Source organism: Canis aureus, chromosome 7, assembly GCF_053574225.1.
Source record: "Canis aureus isolate CA01 chromosome 7, VMU_Caureus_v.1.0, whole genome shotgun sequence".
NCBI classification, from domain to species: domain Eukaryota; kingdom Metazoa; phylum Chordata; class Mammalia; order Carnivora; family Canidae; genus Canis; species Canis aureus.
The window spans coordinates 10,414,846-10,437,574 of NC_135617.1; the positions used below are offsets into that span (position 1 = coordinate 10,414,846).

The following is a 22,729-nucleotide window of genomic DNA, read 5'->3' on the forward strand; positions in this document are numbered from 1 at the left end:
CAGAAAAACCAAGAATAACAAAAAAACAAAAAACAAAAAACAAAAAAAAAACCACAAAAAACCCCCAAGTGTAACAAATTATTGCCTGCATTGATTACAATACCTCCCCCCACCCCCACCCCCACCCCAAAAAAAAGAAGGTTCTGGTTGTTGCACTCTTACTATCAGAGGAGTGATTTGTGTAGAGCTGTCATTTACATTACTTGCCTCCAAATGGCAGGTTAAAGATAGATGAGGACGTGAATGGAAATCTCTCTTTTTGAGAAATGCACATTCATGTTCCGTATGTGATATGAAACATGCCTATTGTCCCACAGATTCTTTTCCTCCATTAGCCTCTTCCCTTTGCTTCAGAATTACCTCTAAAGAAATGAAATGGAACTGCATTTTATATTAAAATGGTGGGAATACCTTTTTTTTCTTCTTCTACAGAATCAAAAGATTTCTTTAATTTTTTTTTCCAGGCAGAAAAATTTGCCGCTACCTGTATCTTTGGGCTTTACCTAGCTGATAAACAGCCCATGGATTATACAAACATAACTGCATTTCCATTATCTCTCTCCGACAAATTACAAGCTGCCAATAGAACTGCCATAGCAGAGAGCAGGCATTTGGTTTTAAACTGTCTTCTTTTGCTGAAATCCTTAAAACAAGGCCATGATTCTTCATATTTAGTTGAAATAGAAAATGCTCAGGCTCAATGCACACAGGGAAATTGCAACCTCCTTCTTTCCCTCCCCCTCTGCATCTCCTTTCATTTATGGAGACCCTTTACTGCATTGCAGTCCTGCAAAGCTCTCAGGGAGCCGGAACCATGGAGGGGGGCAGGGGAGGGGGACTGCATGCCAAGCACCACCGCCTCTTTTATAGCCAAACCACAGAGCCTCGCTTGAGGTCATCTTTTACATTGTATTTCGATTTTATAGACCTGCTTTCAATAAAGAGAAGACAGACACATTGCTGAGATGTGTGCAGCGTGACAGTTTTATAAGCAGAAAAGAAAAACCCAACGGTTATTCAGTTACCTACCAGTCTCCTCTAATGCTGCAGTCTTGGAAGAGGTGGTGGGAGAAAGAAAAGTTCTCATTTCAGTACGTGACAGTAGACACAGGAAGCTGTATGGTCTGATTATTTTGGTTATTTTTCCTTGAAAAAAAAATCAAAAGGGAGAGAAGGTACTCACTGTCCTGCTTTTTCTCTCTGAACTTTTTTTTGTGCTATTATGAAATAATACCATATTTTGAAATGATTTTACTTGGTCTCTTGACAAACTACATTTGTAAGAGATTCTTCTGTTTCGCTGGGGTGTCTAGGACTGTGGGGTGGGACGGTTTCTTCTTTGGGCCCTAGGAGAGGGACATGCCTACTCTCATACTTATTGCAGGTTATTTAAGGAGGAAAATCCTGGTCTTGAGGATGTTTCTCAGGAATGTCCTCTGCTGAACCTCTGTGGTCCAGGCAGTGCAGCAAACTCCTCTCCTTGGGTGGTTAGGGTGTGTGATCCCTGTTGGGGTCACTCCAGTGAAGACTATCCACAGAGTTGAATGCCTAGGCAGTGGCTCTCTCTGAGCTTCAGTTTCCTGATCGGAATAATCAGGACAGTAAAACCTACCCTCTCCTTCCCCCGCCGGGCTGTGAAAATTAAATGAGATAATGCATGTGAAATACTTTGTCACATAGAACCTTCTCTCCATGTGGAAGCTGTTTCTGGTTTCATTGTCATTGCTGTTTTTATATAAGGAGATGGATGTTCCTCTCCTCACTTGCCCCATCTCCCTAAATGTATTTGAACCTCCTGTCTAGTGTAGGGAACTTCTTTCTCAAATTCTTCTTCCTAGCCATTATCAGAAAGTTGAATCAAATACTGGGTTTGTTGTCTGCCTCTCCTACCAGATGACAACTCCAGGAAGAAGGTGCTATATCCTTTGGCTCATCAGTGTTTCCCTGTAGCCCAGTGCCAAGCACATGGGCATTGAGCAAGTATTCAATGACGAACATGGAGGAGTGCTTAGAAAGTTCATGAGTCCACAGTTGGGACCTCTTTTGTTCTTCCACTTGCCCCTTCCGGTAGGGGCTGCCGTCACTGGGCAAGGTGAAGACGTGGAGATAATTTGGGGAAGTGGGAGCTTTCCTCTGGAATAGCCTAATGATTTTTCCATTTCATTAAAATATCCCCCATTTCCATTTTAGTTTGATTTCCTTAGCACCTATAATCCTTTTAGGAAAGCAGGCCAAATGCCTTTACTAAATCATTTGATTGAAAAAAAATGCTTCAAGGAATTAAAGAATGCATGTTCTTATACTTGTTCATTGAAAACAGACCTCTAGCTAAAAATGTTTGCTTATTTCATTGCTGACCTCTCATTTGAAGCTAGTTCAAGTGAAGTCTAGATTGTTCTTAGAAGCTTACAATTAACCTCAAGTCATGAAAGTGAGAAGAAAATGATATGAACATTTATTTTATTTCAGTGCATACTCAGAACTTCTGGAGACCTGTGTAATGGACTATAGTCTATTAATGTAGTACATTTATAATTTAAGGGATTTAAAAATAATTATCTTTACTAACATTAAATTATTTATGTTGAAATCTTTTTTTGTTGTTTTTTTTATGTTGAAATCTTAATAAGGTATACAACTTTTATGAACTGTGGAATTACTGTAACGTTTTGAAAGTTGCTCCTTATCCTGCCTTTCACTGATTCAGTGTATGATACTGTGGAGGGCTTTGTGACTTTTGTTTTGAGTATTTAAAACTAATATAGTATGTGGTACTTTTTAGCTGCCTCTTCGGAGGACTACGGAATGAAAATGAAATATTTCCTGAAAAACAGTTTTGGAAGAGCAAATATAAAGGCTAATATATATGTTTTTTATCTGTATAAATGTTTGCATATGTATGAAAATGTCATTTTGGAACTTTCAGCAATCTTTTTTTTTGAAGTATGAAATATTTATACAAAATAGCATCTGTAGCATATATTCAATGTTATTAAGCATAATAACAAACTAGCAGTTCTTAACATAGATAAATCTCAAATATCCTTTTTATTTATTTATTTTTTTAAAAGCTTTTATTCATTTATTTGACAAAGAGAGAGAGCAGAAGCAAGGGGAGCAGCAGGCAGAGAGAGAAGGAGAAGCAGGCTGCCTGCTGAGCAAGGAGCCTGACTTAGGGCTCGATCCCAGGACCCTGAGGTCAGGACCTGAGCCAAAGGCAGATAATCGACTGAGCCACCCAGATGCCCCTCAAATATTCTTTTTAAAAGTAAATACTTCATTATTCTCCTTTGAGCCTTGCTGGCAGTTACTACTATTTTATTTATTTTATTTTATTTTATTTTATTTTATTTTATTTTATTTTTTTTATTTTATTCATATTTTAGTGTGTGTGTGTGTGGGGAGGTGGGGACAGAGAGAGAGGGAGCAAGAGAATCCCTGGTAGGTCCAGGTCCAGCATGGAGTCTGTCGTGGGGCTGGATCCCACAACCCTGAAATCATGATCAGAGCTGAAATCAAGCATCTGACACTTAATTGAACCAAGCACCCTCTACTTCATTTTAAATGTAAAACATGTCAAATAAATGATGTTTAGCTTGGAGCACCCAGAAATAAGGCTTGGTAGAGTAGCATTCTGCACTGGAGGGTGAGTGGTGGGTCAACCATTAAGCCGCTGCCCTCCTGGGCCCCTCTAGGCACAGAGTGAACACCATTGTGAGGTCACTCAGTCTGATAGGTCACTCAGGCAGGGATAGGGACACCTGGAAAGTTTCTTTAACTCAGGTTTAAGGCGGCGATAAATGTATCAAGAATGAGTGAACCCATGTTGTGGAATGTGAGTTGCACTTTATTATTATATTTTTATTATATATGTTATTTTATATTATTATACTATTGTTTTAAGTGCAAATATATATACATAATTTATTCATGAGCGACACAGAGAGGGAGGCAGAGACACAGGCAGAGGGAGGAGCAGGCTCCCTGTGGGGAGCCCGGTGTGGGACTCCATCCCAGGACCCCGGGATCACGTCCTGAGCTGAAGGCAGGTGCTCAACCACTGAGCCACCCAGGCGTCCCTTAAGTGCAATTGTTTTTTTTTTTTTTTTTTCTTAAGTGCAATTGTATTAAACAAAAATATCAAATGGTATGCCAAAGGACTCAGCTATTCACTTCTGGCTCCTCCTGATTAGGAACTGATGACCTGTAATTTTGTATCTGCTCACCATGGAAGCTGTTTCTGTTCTGGTCTGGTTCCTATTTCTCCTGTTTGTTAGTTGTTCAGTCTTTCCATGTCCTCTTTTCTCCATGCTATTTTGCCTTGTCTCGTTGGTTTGTGCTGGAGTCAGAACCCTCCTGGTAACAGTATGCTTTTTATTACTTGCAGATTTGAGTAAAGATTTGATTTCTTTTGCCTACATCGTTTATAGATTCTGTGGCTTGCTTTCTCTGATACACTGCAAAATATTTGTGTCCATTATTATTTCAATGTAACTCTTCTATTTTTTTTAAGCTATGCTTTTTTTTTTTTTAAGATTTTATTTGAGAGAGAGAGAAGGAGCATGAGCCGGGGGGAAGGGCAGACCACAGAGGGAGAAGCGGACCCCCTGCCCAGCAGGGAACCCCATGGGAGGCTGGATCCCAGGCCCCCGGGATCATGACCTTGGCCGAAGCAGACCCTTCACTGACTGAGCCACCCAGGCACCCTCTCAGCTATGCATTTTATCCATTTCCATCTGAGTAATTTTCTTGTTGAATTCTGTAGTTAAGTGGAGAGGAGGGTTATGGGTTCTTTTGGCTTTTGGCCAGGAGGAATAATTTCAGTGTTGGGTTTGAGCTGACAGTGGGATTCTTCATTGGGCAGATGTGTAGACACCATTACACTTTGGTATAAATGGGATTTCACTCTTTATTAAGGGATTAAATAATGTGCCTGCTGGTCAGAAAGACTTCAACATTCTCATGAGTCAAGGTAGGTATTAGTTCTACATGGACTATTTCCATGTAAATAATGAACATGGACAGGTAAGCTCAGTATTGTGCTTTGTTCCAAGAATACGATGTTTCATAATACTTGCTTTTTAAAATGCTTTACTCATTTGGAGATTCTAATCTAGAAATAACTGCTTCCCCTATTTTCTGTGACTAAAAATAGATGTTGATTTACAGAGACTTCGAAAGGCTGTAGTCTGCGTGAGAATACAGATATATTGTGCTCATGTTGGTCATAACCCTGTTGCCTTAGTGTGGTCTCTAGATCCATAAAATAGGCTTGATGTCAGAAGTTAATTGAGAACACAAGTTGTCTGTTAATTGCATGTTTATGAATAGGTTCCATATAAAATGTTACAAGTTTTTCTTCTCCAAATGCCTATCATACTGAAATTCAAAACATGATTTTCTTTAAAAAAAACTTTTATTTTTAAATAATTAAAAATTTACGGAAGACTTGTAAAGATAGTACAGAGAGGTTCTGTATATCCTTCACCCTGCTTCCCCTAATGCCAGCATCTTACACATAACCATGGTACGTTTATCAAAATAAGAAATTCACATTGGTATAATATTATTAAACTACAGACTTTATTTAGATTTTACAAGTTTTATTGCCTGTGAAGGACAGATTTTTAAATCATCTTATTTATAGGGCACAAAATTATTTTACTAAAATGCTTAATAAAATTATACCTTTATGGGATTAGGAAGTAGAACTAATGTAGATATATATTTTTGGGAACTTCTCAGGAAAGTTAGTGAAGGATGTTAAATAATTTTATAAGATGAAAACATTAAAATGTTCAGCATTTTAATTTTGATGTACAGAATTGATTATTCTGACCAATATATTCATTATTCTATATAGTCATTATAGTATTATTTTATGAGTATTTCTTTCAAATGAATGCATTTTTTGGTTTTCTTGAAGGTCAGGAGTGTGAACATAAGGAAATTTCTACAACAATATTTTTTTCATCCTGCATTCTTTAAAGTTAGTGACTTTCTCTCAGGCTTTCTGCTATAAACATGACGAATTTTTGTGTATTATGAAAAATACTGCCAATTTTGATGAGAGCTAGAATAATTTTTATTTTTAAAAATGTGCATTAAAAAGCACAACAAGCAATCTGATGAATAAAAAGATAAATACAATAGGGAAATATATAAATAATTTTGTTTTATTCTTAAAAAGATATTACACTAACCCTTCTATTTTTTCATTTCATTTGATAACTTAACAAATTAACACATTTTATTTTTTTATTTGTTAATACATTAGAAAGAAACCCATTGTCTTTGTCCCACTTTGCTCTTTTGTGCTCCTTGTGCTTGGTGTAGGTATCATACCTTGGATCTCTGACTTTTCAAACATTTTTTTCATAAATATCTGAGCACTAGTATAAGTATAAGGGAAAGATTTTTAAAAAAATATTTATTTATTTTATGAGAGAGAGAGAGAGAGTGAGAGAGAGAGAGTAGGGAGAGGGAAAAAGGGTGAGGGAGAAAGAATCTCAGACACTCTGCTGGGAACCTGACCCAGGGCTTGATCTCAGGACCCTGAGATCATGACCTGAGCTGCAATCAAGAGTTGAATGCTAAACTGACAGCCACCCAGGCACCCTGTGTAAGGAACATAGTTTAAAAAGTGTATGTGTGGTGGTTGTGGTGGGGTAATGTCACCAAGATGGTGATATAGACTGTTCCTGACTTTGCTCCCACAAGAAAAATAACTAACAGGTATTCAACAACAAGACACCACTGAGAGCATCCTAGAATACATGGGTGAAGTTGAAGCATCCTCTGTACCACAGAGATCAAAAGAGATTGTATCAGAAGGGTAAGAGAAGTGGCTACTGACTGCATTGCCTCTCTCCCAGGCCAGTGCAGCACCACACCAACAAATTTCTGCTGAGCATCCAGTCCTTCAATGGGAAAAGTGAGCACAGTGGGGACAACCAGCTACCGGCTAGCATTATGGGTTGTTTTGTGGGAGCCCTTACTCTGATCTCATACCTCAGGGATTGCAGAAGAATCTGTGGTGCTCAACCAGTGGGAATCTGACTGTGATGGAGAAGAGGGAGGGACTCGCAGCAACCAGTACGTGGATCTTGGCAGGCTGAGTTCATACCCATGGTGCCCAAGTAGTAATCCCAACCAGTGGTTTTGCTCTCTGACTAAGGAACCAAATTGGGTTACCCTCTGACTGGGAGCTCGGCAGGGTGCAGATCTGTTTGAAACAGATCCTCAAATGAGTTTTGAGATCACCAGAATCCTGTTTTCTGATACCCAGGCAATGAGCTAGACCATAGCCCCACCTGCTATGGAGTGTCTTCCAGCCCTGTTTCACCAGAAGGGCTGGAGACAACTCCTGGAAGATGCATGGTCCAGCAGCACTTGAGTGAAGAGAGGTGGGTGGGCAGAGCCATTAGTTTGCAGAGAAAAGCCAGTGGCCCTGCTTGGTCAGGAACTTAGGGTGCAGATCAGCATGAATTAAGTCAAAAAAGAGCTTTACGAGCATTAGAGCTGCTTCCCCCACTGTGCGTGGGTAGGGAATTTAATTTGTAGCCCTGCCCATTGCTGAATATAGCCTTCAGACTATCTGATCAAGGAACTTAACCAGAATGCATGGGAAACTATGTAGCCCATCCAACAGTCCTATGCACAACAGCATTTGAATAGGGAGCACAGCCTTTGGCTTTCCCTGCCTGAAGAGCAAAACTGACCAAGAAGTTCAGTGTTCACTCTTGACTGATTCGGGTCCACAAACAATGAGCTGTATAAGCATTGGGTCCCATTCTCCTGCCCTGCCAGGGCAGGGAGGTTACTTCACAGTACCATCTATTAATCTAATACCCAGTCCCAACTATCTAGTGAGCCTGACCAGAAAATCCAGACAACAGTGGAGTCCATCCAACAGCCTGTTGGGTGGGTAACCAAGCCAGCAATCTCATCCATTTGTTATCAGCCAGTGGTACACCCCTTATCCTTGTTCTCAGAGCTTGAACAGTTGCCTTGTCCCAAAATAGACCATGGTAGCAGGCTCCCCCTCCCCAAAGACATAACCCAGAAACCCAAACTAAGCTGAGTGGTGAAGAACTGCAGCTTCCAAAGCAAACTTATAAAGTCTAGAAGAGGAGCTTGATTATTCAAATGTGCAGGTACTAATATAAGGAATCAAGCATCATGAAAAATCAGGTAAATGATACCATTGAGGGAACTAGTAAAGTTCCATTAACTGACTCTAAAGAAATGGAGATCTATGAACTGTCAAAAAATTCAGAATAATCCTCATAAGGAAGTTTAGTGAACTATAAGAAAACACAGACAAATAACTAAATGAAATTAGGAAAACAGTGCAGGAACAAAATGAGAAATTTAACAAGGAAATTGTAACCGTAAACTGTGCCCCCCCCACCCGCTGCCAATCCTATAGTTGAATGATTCAGTAAATGAACTGAAGAATTCAGTGGTGTTTCAAAAGTAGACTAGACAATGCAGAAGAATCAATGAGCTGGAGGATAGAATATTTGAAATTACCCAGAGGAGCAAAAAGGAAAAAGAAAAAGAGTGAAGAAATCCTACGGAAACTATGGAGCACAATGAAAAGAAACAGTATTTACATTATAGGAATCTCAGAAGGAGAAGAGAAAGAGAAAGGGACAGAAAGTATATTTCAAGCAACAAGGCTCTTAACCTGGGGAGAGAAATGGACATCCAGATGCATGAGATTCAAAAGACCCCAAGTAGGTTGAACCCAAATAGGGCTACACTGACACACTTTGTAATTAAATTGTCAAAAGTTAAAGACAGAGAAAGAATTTTAAGAACAGCAAGAGAAAAGAGAGAAGTTATATAAAAGGGATCCCCCATAAGATTATTGACAGATTTCTCAACAGAAACTTTCAGACCAGGAGAAAATGAGAAGTTGTATTCAAAATATGGAAAGAAAATAACTGTCAGTCAAGAATTCTTTTTTTTTTTTCTTTTGTCAGTCAAGGATTCTATACCTGGTGAAGTTGTCCTTCCAAAAAGAAGAATGGATAAAGACTTTTTCTGCACAAACAAAAGCTGAGGGAGTTCATTACCACCAGACCTGACTTATAAGAGATGCTATAGGAGGTTCTTTGAGTGGAAGTAAAAAAATATTAGTTAATATCATAAAAACATAAAAAGGTAGCCTAAGTCTCTCTGGTAATGGTAAATATATAGTCATAATTAGATTCTGCAATATGGTAATAGTGGTGCATAATTTATTTACAATGCTAGTTTTAAAGTTTAAAAAAATTAACATATTAAAATAACTATAACTACAATAACCTGTTATTAGTTACACAATATAAGAACATATAAATTGTAACAGCAATAACTTAAATGTGAGAAGGAGGCGAAATTAAAGTGTAGGGTTTATGAATGCTATTGAAGTTAAGTTGCTATCAGTTTAAAATAGGGTGTTAAAAGTTTAAGGTATTTTATGTAAGCTTTATGGTAACCACAAGGGAAAGTTCTTTAGTAATTACACACAAAAGAACATGATAAAGAAATCAAACAAACTGATATCAAAAGACATCAAAACACACAAAAAAAGACAGTAGGATAAGAAGGCTAAGAAACAATGTATCTACGAAATAACTAGAAAGCAATGAACAAAATGACAATAGTTAAGTCCTTACCTATCAATAATTACCTTACGTACTAGATTAAACTCCAATAAAAAGACGTAGAAAGGCTGAATGGATTTAAAAAAAAAAAAAACCCAAGATCCAAATATGCTTCCTACAAGGGGCTCCCTTTAGCCTTAAAGATACAGAATAACTGAGAGTGAAGAGATAGAAAAAGATATTTCAAGCATATGGTCACCAAAACAATCAGGGTAACTCTCCTCATATCAGACAAAATTGAGTTTAAAAATGGTAAAAGAGAGACAAAGAAGGTCATTATATAATGATAAAGGGGGCAATACTTCAAGAAGATATGACAATTGTAAATATTTGTGCACCCAACATAGGAGCACCTAAATAGAACAAAAATAGCAGAGCTGAAAGGAGAAATAGTAATATAGCTATATTTGGGAGGTTTATTACTCCACTCCCATCAATAGGTGGATCATCCAGACAAAGAATGAATAAAGAAACAGTGGATTTGAACAACGTTATAGACCAAATGGACTTACAGACATCTATCTACAGAACATTCTATTCAATAACAACAGAATACACTTTTTTCCTCAAGTGCAAATGGAACATTTTCTAGGAAAGACCATATGTTGGGATACAAGTCTTAGCAAATTCAAGAAGATTGAATTCATATCAAATATTTTCTCTGACCACAATGGTATGAAACTTGAAATCAATAACAGGAAAATTGGGAAATTCATGAACATATGGAAATTAGACAACACTTTATTTTTTAAGATTTTATTTATTTAGTCATGAGACACAGAGAGAGGCAGAGACATAGGCAGAGGGAGAAGAGAAGCAGGCTCCATGCATGGAGCCTGATGTGGGACTCAATCCTGGGACTCCAGCATCACACCCTGAGCCGAAGGCAGATGCTTAACCGCTGAGCCACCCAGGCATCCCTAGACAATACTTTTCTGAAAGACCAATGGACCAATGAGTAAGTTAAGGGGGAAATATTAAGGCAAACAAAAATGAAACAAAATATACCAAAACTTGTGGGATGTAGCAAAAGCAGTTCTAAGAGGGAAGTTTATAGCAGTAAATGCCTAATTAAGAAGCAAGAAAGATTCTAAATAAACAACCTAACTCCACACCTTAAAGAACTAGGGAGAAAAGAACAAACTGAGTTCAAAGTCATCAGAAGAAAGGAAATAATAAAAATTAGAGAAAAAGAGTAGAAAATATTAACCGAACTAAGACTTGGTTTTTGAAATGATAAAATTAATGAAGCCTTAGCTATAGACTAACCAAGGAAAAAAAGAGAGGATCAACAAAATATAAATGGAAAAGGAAACATCACAACTAATAAAAGAACCTGATGTTACAATCTGGAAGAAATGGGAAAATTTTTAGAAATATACAACTTACCAAGACTGAATCAGGAAGAAATAAAAAATCTGAATAAACCATTTACCACTAAGGAGATTATATCAGTAATGAAAAGTCTCCCAGTGAAGAAACGTTCAGAATCAGATAGATGGCTCCATTGGTGAATTTTACCAAACGTTGAAAGAAAAGTTGACACCAGTCCTTCTCACGCTTTTTCAAAAACAATGAAGAGGAGGGAGCATTTCCAAACTCATTTTACAAGGGCAGCATTATCCTGATACCAAAACCAGAATTAGGCACTACTAGAAAAGAAAATTATAGACCAATATCCCTGATAAATATAGATTCCAAAATTTTGAATAAAATACAAACTGAGTGTACCAGCACATTAAAAAGGATCATACAGTGTGATCAAGTGGGATTTATACCTGGGGGCAAGGATAGTTGAACCATATGCAGTGTGATACATCACATTAATAGAATAAAAGAAAATAATCATGTGATCATCTCAATAGAATTTTGAGATATTCAACATCCATTCATGATAAAAACTCTTAACATATTAGGCATAGAAGAAGCATATCTCAACATAATAAAGGACATATATGGCAAGCCCACAGCCAACATCATACTCAGTGATGAAAGGTTGAAGATTTTGTCGAAGATGAGGAATAAGACAAGAGTGCTCACTCTCATCACTCCTACTCAGAATAGTACTAGAAGTCCCAGCTAGAGCAATCAGGCAAGAAAAAGAACTAAAAGGTATTAGAACTGAAAATAAGGAAGTAAAATGAACCCTATTTGCAAATGACATGATTTTATATATAGGAAATCCTAAAGACTCAACCAAAAACCTATTAGATCTAATCAATGAACTCAGTAAAGTTGTAAGATGCAAAATTAACATCCAAAAATCAGTGGCATTTTTATACACTAACAATGAAATTTCTGAAAAAGAAATAAATCAATTCCTTATAATTGCATCAAAAACAATAAAATCCTTAGGAATGAATTTAACTAAGGAGGTGAAAGATCTCTACTCTGAAGACTCTAAGATACTGATGAAAAAAAATCAAAGACAAATAAATGGAAAGGTATCCTGTGTTCATGGATGAGAAGAAATAATATTGTTAAAGTGCCAGTATTACCAAACGGCCATCTATAAATTTAATGCAACATTTATCCAGATTCCAGTGTCAGTTTTTACAGAAGTTGAAAAAAAAAATCCTAAAATTTATATGGAGTCACAAAAGATTATGAATAGCCAAAGGAATTCTAAGAAAGAACAAAGCGGGAGGCATCAACTTCCTGATTTAAGCTATAAATCTATAGTCATCAAAACAGTATGGTGCTGGCATAAAAACAAATAGATCAGTGGATCAGAATTGAGAGCCCAGAAATAAACCCAAACATATACAGTCAACTAATATTGACAAAGGAGCCAAGAATACTCAGAGGAGAAAAGATAGTGTTTTCAATAAAGAGTGCTGGGATGATTGGATATTTACATGTAAAAGAATAAAATTGGACTAATATCTTACCCCACTCACAAAAATTAACTCAAAATGGATTAAAGACTTAAAAGTAAGACTTCAAACCATGAATTCCTAGAAGAAAACATAGGAATAAGACTCATTGACATGGGTCTTGGTAATGATTTTTTGGATGTGATGCCTGAAGCAAAAGCAACAAAAAATAAACAAACTGGACTATATAAAATTAAGAAGCTTTTGCATGGCAAAAGAAGACATCAACAAAGTGTAAAGACCTTCTACAGAATGGGAAAAAATATGTGCAAACCATCTATCTGATGAGGGATTAATATCCAAAATATATAAAGAGCTCATACTGCTTAGTAGCAAAAAAAACCCCCCAAATAACCCAATTAAAAAATGGACGGAGGACCTGAATAGACATTTATTCAAAAAAACTATGAAAGGCTAATAGGTGCATGAAAAGATGCTCAACATCACTAGTCATTAGGGAAATGGAAATTAAAGCCATAATGAGATACCCCCTCAAGTCTGTTAGGATGGCTATCACTAAGAAGATAAGAGAGAACAAGTGGTGACATGGATGTAGAGAAAAGGGAAACCTTGTGCACTGTTAGTGGGATTGTAAGTTGTCATAGCCATTATGGAATACGATATGGAGGATCCTCAAAATAGTAAAAATAGAACCACCGTATGATCGGGCAATTCTACTTCTGGAGATATATCCAAAGGAAATGAAAACACTTACTGAAAAAGGTATCATAGCATTATTTACAATAGACAAGACATGGAAACAACCTAATTGTCTATTGATGGGTGACTGGACAAAGAAGTTGTGGCTGGTGGATATATAATGGAATATCATCCAACCATAAAAAAACTCAAACAAGGAAATCTTACCATTTTTGACAACATGAATGAACCTTGAAGGCATTACACTAGGTAAAATAAGTCAGACAAAGTCAAACACTGTATGATCTCACTTATATGTGGAATCTAAAACAAACAAACAAACAAACACAACCAAACTCATAGGAAAAGGGATCAGACTTGTGGTTACCAGTGGCTGAGAGTGGGGGGAGGAGGAGTTGGAGAAAGAGAGTCAAAAGGTATAAACTTCCACTTATAAGACAAATAAGTAGTAGGAATGTAATATACAACATGATGACTGTAATTAGTGTGATATATGGGAAAGTTCTTAAGGGAGTAAGTCTTGTGAATTCTTATCACAAGGAGAATATGTTTTCCTTTTTTTCTTCTTTCTTTTCTTTTTATTGTATCTAAATGAAAAAAAGGATGTTAGCTGAAGCCATTGAGGTAATTATTTCACAATATATAAAAGTCAAGCTGTCGTGCCGCATGCCTTACACTTACGCGGTGATATATGTCAATTATTACTCAATACAACGGAGGAGAAAAAGATGCATTAAAAAAAAAGCATAGGCTTAAAATTTTATTGAATCTGGCAAAGGGAACCTTAAAATTGAAATTAGATTTCTTTGTTTGTAGATGGACTATATCAAGAGTGGTTTACAAGAAAAGCATGTTTTTCCATTGCTTCCTATAAAGCACATTTTAAATGGCGGTGGGGAGGATCAGTGCTGTTATGGCCAAATTCTGTTTTAGGTGTTCTTACTTGGCATTCAGTGGTGCCACAGTAGAGAGTTTGGCCTTAAATCTGTGGCTATTCCCAGAATGGAAGCCTATTTAAAAGAACTGTTGATGATGAAAGGTTGACATATGTATTGATTTTTATGTAGGCCAATGCTGCGGAAAGATTAAAACAAAGAGGTGGAAATAGGGGGATTCTCTTAGCCTCTCCTTCTTTGGATTGTCCCTGTTGGACTGGTTCCCCTCATGATGAGGCCATGGGGCGAGGGAGTGATGCTTTCCGAGGTCTGTTAAATGTATTTTTTGTCTTCATATTTGGAAGTTCTCTGTAGCCCAGAGCTGCCTCTTTGAATTTGGAAAGCCTAATCTCAGTGTAGCTGCTGTGCTCAAGAAGACCTACTGTGTAGTGCCTTATAGCTAATAACCAGTGGCGGTACTCTATAGGGCTGTCTGTTTTGATTAGTATTATATTTATTTCGGGATGATAGGAGCAACCTTGTACAGTGTTCTGGAGGAATTCCTTAGCTTTTCAAAGATAAGCGAGGAGAGGGTTACTCATTTAGATATAAAAAGAGCTCCTCTTTGGTTCAGCTAAATAAATGAGTTTATATTAGAGAAATGATGGTATTTAATCCAAAAGTAATTCGATTTGAATTACAAACTCTTAATGATCTTAATTGATTTAATTTTCTTTTCTGGTATAGCTTGGGAGTTTATCACATTCTATTTGCTTCTGTGAGTGGTGAAGTCAAGCGCAGAACTTCAGGGGACTACCAGAAAAGAGTGGCTAAAGTAGAGATTGGCTGTAATACTTCCAGGTGGTGGGAAATGGGGATGTGCTGCTCTTCTTTAGGTGGAGAGGGTACGGTCTCCCTTGGTTACCTGAACTTAAAGATTCCCCAAACTAACCCCAGGAAAGAAAATTATCACGTTCTGACAGGTTGAACGAATAATTCAAATTATAGGCAACAGACACTGTGCTAGGGTTTGTTAATATCCCATGTCATATTGTTATGGGATGATATTCAGAACGAAAAGGAATCTAATGGCTGTTATTATTGTCCTTTAACTTGCCACCTTTGTAGGTAGCCTCATTCCAGGTCCAACTTCCAGCTTCTCTTTTGTTCAACAAGGCACAGGGAGACAGAATTTTATGATATAAGCAGTGTTGGGTAAAAGTACAAGACTTCAAAGGGAGGCGGGACACAATTTGAAAGTGCTTTCTTGGTATATATGTTAGTTATCTCTTGCTTTGTAACACATAACCGTGAAAACTTAGCAGCCCAAAACAACAAACATCTATTATCTCAAAGTTTCTGTGGATCAGGAATCCAGACGTGACTTGGCTAGAAGCCTCTGCCTCAGTGTCTCTCACAAGGCTGTTATTAAAGTGCTGGCTCGGAATGTAGTCTTGTGTGAAGGCTCATCTGGGAGAGGACCTGCTTTCAAACTCACTTATGTGGTTGTTGGCAGGATTCAGTCCTTCCTCAGTTTCTTGCCCCATGGGCTCCTCCATGGCAGCTCACAGCGTGACATTTGACTTGTCTCAGAGTGAGTGAGTGAGAGGCAAGCCATGGTCTCTTTGCAGCTTAATCTCAGAAATGACATCTCATCATTTTTCTTGAATTCTGTTTACAGAAGTGAATGTCAAGGTCCAGCGCACTCTCAGGAGGGAGGACTACATAGGGCACGAATACCAGGAGGTAGAGGCCATTGAGGATCATTTAGAGGCTGCCCCCACAGCCTCCCACAGCTTTTCCTACTTCAAAATTGAACCACAATTAGTTTATATGTTATGTATGTAGAAGTCACTGGTTAGGTGGAAAAACTGCCATCTCTATAGTAAGGATATTATTGGGGGAAAATGTGGCTAAATCTGGTGGAACATGCTCTTATGACTGTGTTTCAAATATGTTTTATTTATTTATTTTTTATGAGAGAGAGAGAGAGAGAGAGAGAGAGGCAGGCAGAAGGAGAAGCAGGCTCCATGCAGGGAGCCCGACACGGGACTCGATCCCAGGTCTCCAGGATCAGGCCCTGGGCTGAAGGTGGCGCTAAATCACTTAGCCACCTGGGCTGCCCCTATGATTGTGTTTCAAATCCTTCCATCCCTTTAGTTTTCAGTCACTTTCAGGAAGCATTTTCCTGAAATGCATCCTTCTTCACCAAGGTCGAGGACCTGCCTTGTTAGTCCAAATCCTGTGTTCCTAACACATTGTATCCTTCCTTCTTATAAAATAGAATCTATTCTCTCTCTCTCTCTCTTTTTACATAGTTCTACAAAGCAATTGGATTAAAAATCTGAGAAATCAATTCAGAATGATAATCATTTACTAAAATGATTATTCTTTTAATCATTTACTATCCTGGTAATAATTGTAATTATAATTAGGTAATTGTAATTCCCCTATGGACTCCTCATCCTTTAAGTCCTTAAGTGTCACCTTTCAGAATTGTCTTTCTTTATCATTTTCCTTAAGTAGTCCCTGTACCCCTCTCTGGTTTTTCTCCATATCATCCAGTTAATTATCTTTCTGGCACTTCCCATTACTGGAGAGAGTCTGCCTCATTTTTGTGTTTTTTGTCTTTCTCCCCTTCCTAGAACTTCAGCTCAATGAAGATAGTAGTATTATCTCTCTTGTCTACTGTTATATCATCAGTAGTTAGAACAGTACCTAGTAGGTACTTGTCTACTGTTATATCATCAGTAGTTAGAACAGTACCTAGTAGGGACACAAATATTTGTTGCATGAATGAATATAGATTTCAGGAACCAAAACCGGAAAAGGGAGAAGAGTTTTTGGCCAGGGAAGCCTTTAGATATTCCTTCCACCATGCCTGTCTCCTTCAGCTGAAACAAGCAAACACAACAGAGTCTGTGCTCTTTGATTCAGTTCTAGAGTAGACTGTGGTCAGCTGACATCACTGGACCTCTGAGTCTGAGAAATTCAGCTGTAACATGGAACTAGTAATAGCTTCTAGGGACTTAGAATGTCTTCTAGCTTTAGAAGCTATGAATCAATGTTTCTTTTTTTGGTCAATGAAGAAAATGTAAGGCTTTGGCAGAAGAAACACTCAACCTTTATAATCCAAGTGTCTTCTAATTTTTACTGTGATGGTTCCTGCTCTCGGGGATGATGGCTGTATTCTGGGGACCCTTGAGTAACTGTGGGATGGCATAGGAAATGACAGAGAATATGAGCAAGTCATGAGAAACCACATTGCAATACATCTGGAGAAGACAATTACTTAAGGTTGAGATTAAAAAAAATCTTTGAGGATGGTTTGCCCTGAATAGAATGACAGTTTAAATTAAAAAAAAAAAAATCTTATTCTTTCCTTGGTGTGGTTTCATTTGCACCCAGTGTGGAGCATGACTTGATAGTTGTGTATTGTGGTTTAATACAGCTCATCATCATGTTTCTTTTCCATTGCAGCAAACTGGGTTGAAAGCTTGAGGGATTTCTTCTGCAATAATTCCCCAGATCTCATTCCTGGTCAGCACCGTGCAGCTCATTTCCATTAAGCAGATAGTCCTCCTTTTTCTTCTTTGCTTCCAGACTCATAATTCTGTGCTTATCTGCAGTGAACTTCATTTGCATTTATTAGCTGGGTGGGTACTTGAAATATCTAAAACCCTTTTATCTGCCTCCTTTGTTTCTCATTATTTGCTGTCTCTTCCAATTTAATATTAACTGCAAACTTGAAATGTTTCTTCTCAAACTGTTGTTCAAATTCTTTGCATACCAATGTAGGGCCTGGAACTGATGTCTGCTGGGATCCTAGTCAATAGTGTGGTTTTGCCTTGAAAAGCTGTACTTCTCACATTTTACTTTTCTTACTTGATTGACTGAGGTATTGACTGTTTATGTAGATTCATTTGTTTTTGTTGTTGTTGTTGTTGTTGAACACTTTGAACCACTGAGACTCTCTACTGTGGTAGATGGTGCACTAAGGGAACAGGAATGAGCAAAACAAGGGCTGCTTGTCCTCATGGAGTGCACAACCTGTTTTGTGTAGAGAAATATATTTATTCCATATCATTTTGCCCTCTACCCAATCAATCCCTCCTAAACTGCACTTTTTAAGGCTTTGGGCCTTTGTTGAATAATACTAAACAGATGATATGAAACTCAGAATTATTTTAAAGGGCATTGTTTACTCTCTTTCATATTTGCTTTTCTAATCCATGGGAGAAATTCCTTTCAGATTTCAGCATCAGGAATGTTTCCCCTGAACCACTGGTTTGTTTTATCTTATACTCAGATTCAAGAATCGACTCTACCTACGTCTCTGTGTTGGCTGCCAACTAACTTGCAGGCAAATTTGTCCACTTCCAGAAAGTGCGCCAGGGGCTTTCAGTTTTAACCTCACAAGGGATTTGATCCTACCTTTCTCTGGCTTTCATAGTCCTGTCCACTTCACAATCTCCATCTGCCACCACCGTAGGATTTTTTTGTTAGCTGTAAGAAAACTGAAGTCTTATTTTCTTTTAAGTATTTCTCCTGTCCAAGATCTTTTCTGTAACATGACAGATTATAAGAAAATGCATTATTTATGTGAGCTTGAAGGGGAATTTGTGTTCTAGTTTGAGCCATTGGTTCAGATCACTTAACCTTCTCTAAACTGGTGTTCTAGGATGAGCCTGGCCTTGAGTAAGTCACTTAACTAAGTTCTCTGGTTCTCATATGTAATTTAAAAGGATTTGGTTAGACTTGCACTAAAATTTTATATTTGCCCAAACAAATTTGCAATTGTACATCAACATGCCTGCTTTTTATGTTAGAACTTCGTTGGCTTTCTAGCATAGTTTTCCTTGTCAAGTGCCTGTTGGATACTGTCTAGATCTCGGTCATAGAATTGATAAACTCAACCTGGGAATCTCATTGTCAAGAAAGTAAGACTGAACAGCAACCAGCAGCAAAGGTTCTGCATGAATGAGGTAAGGGACAGGGAAGGGCAACCTGTGAGCGCCGCCCAGGGGTCCCTAACAGACTTTCAGAACTGTCAAAGAGGAGGGCATGAGGAGTATTTAAAAGTGCAGGAAGGGTTAGCTAAGAGGGCACCTTTGACTCCTGAAACTGCATTTGCCAGCATACTAAGACACAAATGACCAGTTTCTGTTCAGGGCAGCCATACTAATTTTGTGCCTTTGGGCAATGGAGGGTTGGAAGATTAGACTTGAGAATCAGCAGAGACTAGATGTTGAAGGGCTGTATGTGCTCTGGTCAAACACTTGGATCACATTCTAAAATATGGTAATCTGCTGAGGGAGTTTAAATGAGGTGGGCAGATGTGAACAGATTTGAAATTTTGAAAGAGGACCCCTTTTAAACAAGTATGGTGGGTAGATTCTCAAGTTAGCTAAAAATTGGAGTAGTTTTCCTCCAGCCTCTAGGAGATTGCACGGATTAGGAGCAGGAATTACTAAGATTCTTTGAATGAATTGGTGAAGGGTGGCAGTGCCATTCACCATAAAAGAAAATGCAGAGGAGACAGACTTACAAGAGGAAATGGAGCCTTTGTGTAGACAGGTTGAGTTTGAAGGGCAATTGGGATACTTATGTTGGCATGACCCAGGAATTTTGAAATAATAATAGTAATAAGAACTAATATTTATTGGCTATGTATTAAGTGCCAGTTGCTGTAAGTGTATTATCTCATTTAATCCTTGGGATAGTACTATTATCCTATTTCTAGATGAGAAAATGAAGCCTGGAAAGATTAAGTAAGTTGTCTAAGATCATACAGCTGGGAAGGGATGGAGTGAGCATCATCAGGCTTCAAGTCCCACTTTAAACCACAGCTATGTACTGCCTTGAGCTTAGGAGAGAGTTCTGGAATGGTCAGGTACAGGTGGCGTATTATATTTATCAGTGACAAGCCTGGGAAACAGTAAGATAGTGGGGTCCAGCAGAAGAAGAGGGGCCCATGGAAGGGGCTAAGAAGTAGAGGAAATGAAGAAGGAAGACCACTGGGAGAGATGGTATCATGTCAGGAAAACTGGTGCCACCACATGCTAGCAGGATCATCGACGGCAATCTACTTATCATCTCTGAGCTTCATCTGTTTTTCTCTGTAAAATGGAGATAAAATTACTTTCAAAGCTTCTCTTGTGTATTCATCAAGATAGTATTGCGTGTGTGGCATATAGCAAGCACTCAGAAAAATGGTGGCTGCTGTCATTACTTCAAAGCAGAAAAGGCACAAAAGAGTTTTGAGTGAGAGTGGCCACCACTTTTAAATGCTACAGTGAATTAAATTAGTAAGGGGGACAGTATAGCATCTGGGTTATAAACAGAATAGACTCCAAGAGTTTTGAAAACTACAAAAACAGCAGGAAAAAATTTTCCTCAGTCGTGCATCTGCTATTAATTTTACATTACAGAGAATAAGTACTTTGGTATCAGTTTTCTTCAAAATCAATCACAGTGAATTCTGTGAATTATGAATGCCAATACAAAGGAAATGAAATGTTGATCATTTATAATTACTGGAAAATAAAATTGCACTGAAAATGTTTTAAGGTAGTCTTATGTAGAGTATTAAAACATGCTGTACATCCATGATAAATGAGAGGATTTGGCAAACGACAAAGACAAATGCAGTTCAAGATTTAAATTTTCCTTTGTTATAGCACTCTTTCCCCCGGTCTCCACTTATGGTATCATTTTACAGAAGCAAGGAGGGTTAGGAACCCCAAAATCAAAAGAGGTATTCATAGGTCAGTGACCAGTGAAATCTGAAGGTTGCATTTTGGATTTGCATTTAAAATCTCCTACTTTTAAAACCATAGCAGCTAGTTAACAAAAATTCACTGTGGGCCAAACAAATGATGTTTATGGGCAGAATTTGGTTTCCAGCCCACTAATTTGCAACTTCTGGTTCACACAGATTTTCAATATAATTCTGAGATTTTAGTTAGAAGAGGTTTAGAGAGCTCTCACTGTGTCCTTAGCCCACAAAACTGTGCCAGGCATACTAAGGATGGGAGTGGGGTGGGAGGCATACTAAAGATAGTTTCAGGCAAAGCTTTTGGCCTTAAGGGGGTTATAGTCTTTTTGGAAAGACAGTATTTACCAGTAAGAAACAGAATACAGAGTTCTGAAAGAGTGCAGATATAAGGGGGTTGAGAGATTAGTTAATCCAACTTTCCCTCTCTTATAGGGGAAAAATCTGAATCCTTTCAGAAAGACTCAGATTCATAGAACTAGTGACTAGCAGAGCTGGTTCTTAGACCGGGCTTTCTGAGTCCTGGTCAAAGTTCCTTTCCAGTCCTCCATGTTGCATTCCACAGAGAGTGTATATTCCTGTGATAACCATACTGTTGGAGTTCAGAGGGAGGGAACAGTTGGGTTAGAAGCTTTCATTAAGGAAACATGACTAGACTCAAGTACTGGAGTTTGAAAGAGAGGCAACCATTCATTTGAGTTGAGGGGAAAACATGGAATAAAAGCAAACCAAAACCAAATCAAGAGTTAAGGGTAAGTATGCTATATTAGGTTGTATCAGTTGGGATCCAGTCAGATAGCAGAAACCACCCCACTTATTTAACAGGGAGAATCTTCTGTAAAGAATTCCTGACTAAGTGTTGGAGAACTGAAAAGGCAAAAGGGGATAAGGAGGTGTCACGAGAGGCAGGGACTGCAGACAATAGCAATCATCTCTGGGGTTGGTGAAACAAAGAGAAAAAGTTGGGATTATTAGAATTTAGATTTTGATTTAGAATTATTTAGATTTTGATTTAGAATTATTAGAATTTAGATTTTGGAGGAGTGATCCCAAGAAGATAGGACTGAAACCACAGAAGAGGGGCTGGTGCTGGTATCTGTGAATGGGCATGTTAAAGTTGGTTCTGAAAGTCTGGGGGAAAAAAAACCCCAAAAAATCAAGAACTGCCACTGCAACTAGAACCAAACTAACTGCCCCCTTCAGGGCAAATAACTCTTACTTATGCTGACCCAAGCAGGGAGCAAATAGGGAAGAGCAAGATCCCTTTCCTTTCTCAGTCCTTTCCCTGAATTCCCCTTGTTGGCACAGCCCATCTGGCAAAAAACAGATATGATTTGTAGAGCCCGATGCCAGCGCCACAAGCCAGGCTGAGGAGTGTGAGTGTGAAGCTGAGAGACAAGAGCTGCAGTGGGCACATTGGGCAGTGGTGAGGAAGTTGACTGGAGTGGGATGCTCTTGTTGGGTATGGTAGGAGGTAAGTCTGTAGAGGTTGGCTGGGACAACCTACGTATGCCCCTATGTACGTCGTGCATTACTGGTTTGCCCCATGCATATAAGCATGTACATAGTATTATATCTTTGCATATAAACATAAATCATTTATCCTACCTGACCCTTATTTCCTATCAGGAAATATTTGATTGCACGTCACTTAGTCCAATAAGGGCTTAATCACCATGCTTCAAGAAACCATCATCCCTTGCATGAAGTATCCCACTTGCTCTGGGCCCATATTCATGTGGGGGTTTCTATTCTGAAACTATATCTGGCATCTGGTTCTTACTTCAGGACCATACTTTTCTAACTCCAATCCTACTAATCCTCTCAAATAGGACATCTCGATGGACTAATGACTAATTAGCCCATGATCACACATAACTGTGGTGT

The 22,729-nt window shown here is 38.2% G+C and overlaps 1 long non-coding RNA gene across 17 annotated transcripts in view; it reads left to right on the forward strand.

Annotated features, from left to right (window-relative positions):
• Positions 1 to 3,736: 3,736 nt before the first annotated feature.
• LOC144317066 (uncharacterized) overlaps positions 3,737 to 22,729 on the forward strand; it is a 571,155-nt gene continuing 552,162 nt past the window's right edge. For all 17 annotated transcript variants that reach the window (XR_013382942.1, XR_013382935.1, XR_013382937.1 and 14 more), the window contains exon 1: positions 3,737 to 3,835. This is a non-coding gene — a long non-coding RNA (uncharacterized LOC144317066). The remainder of the gene's footprint in view (positions 3,836 to 22,729) is intronic.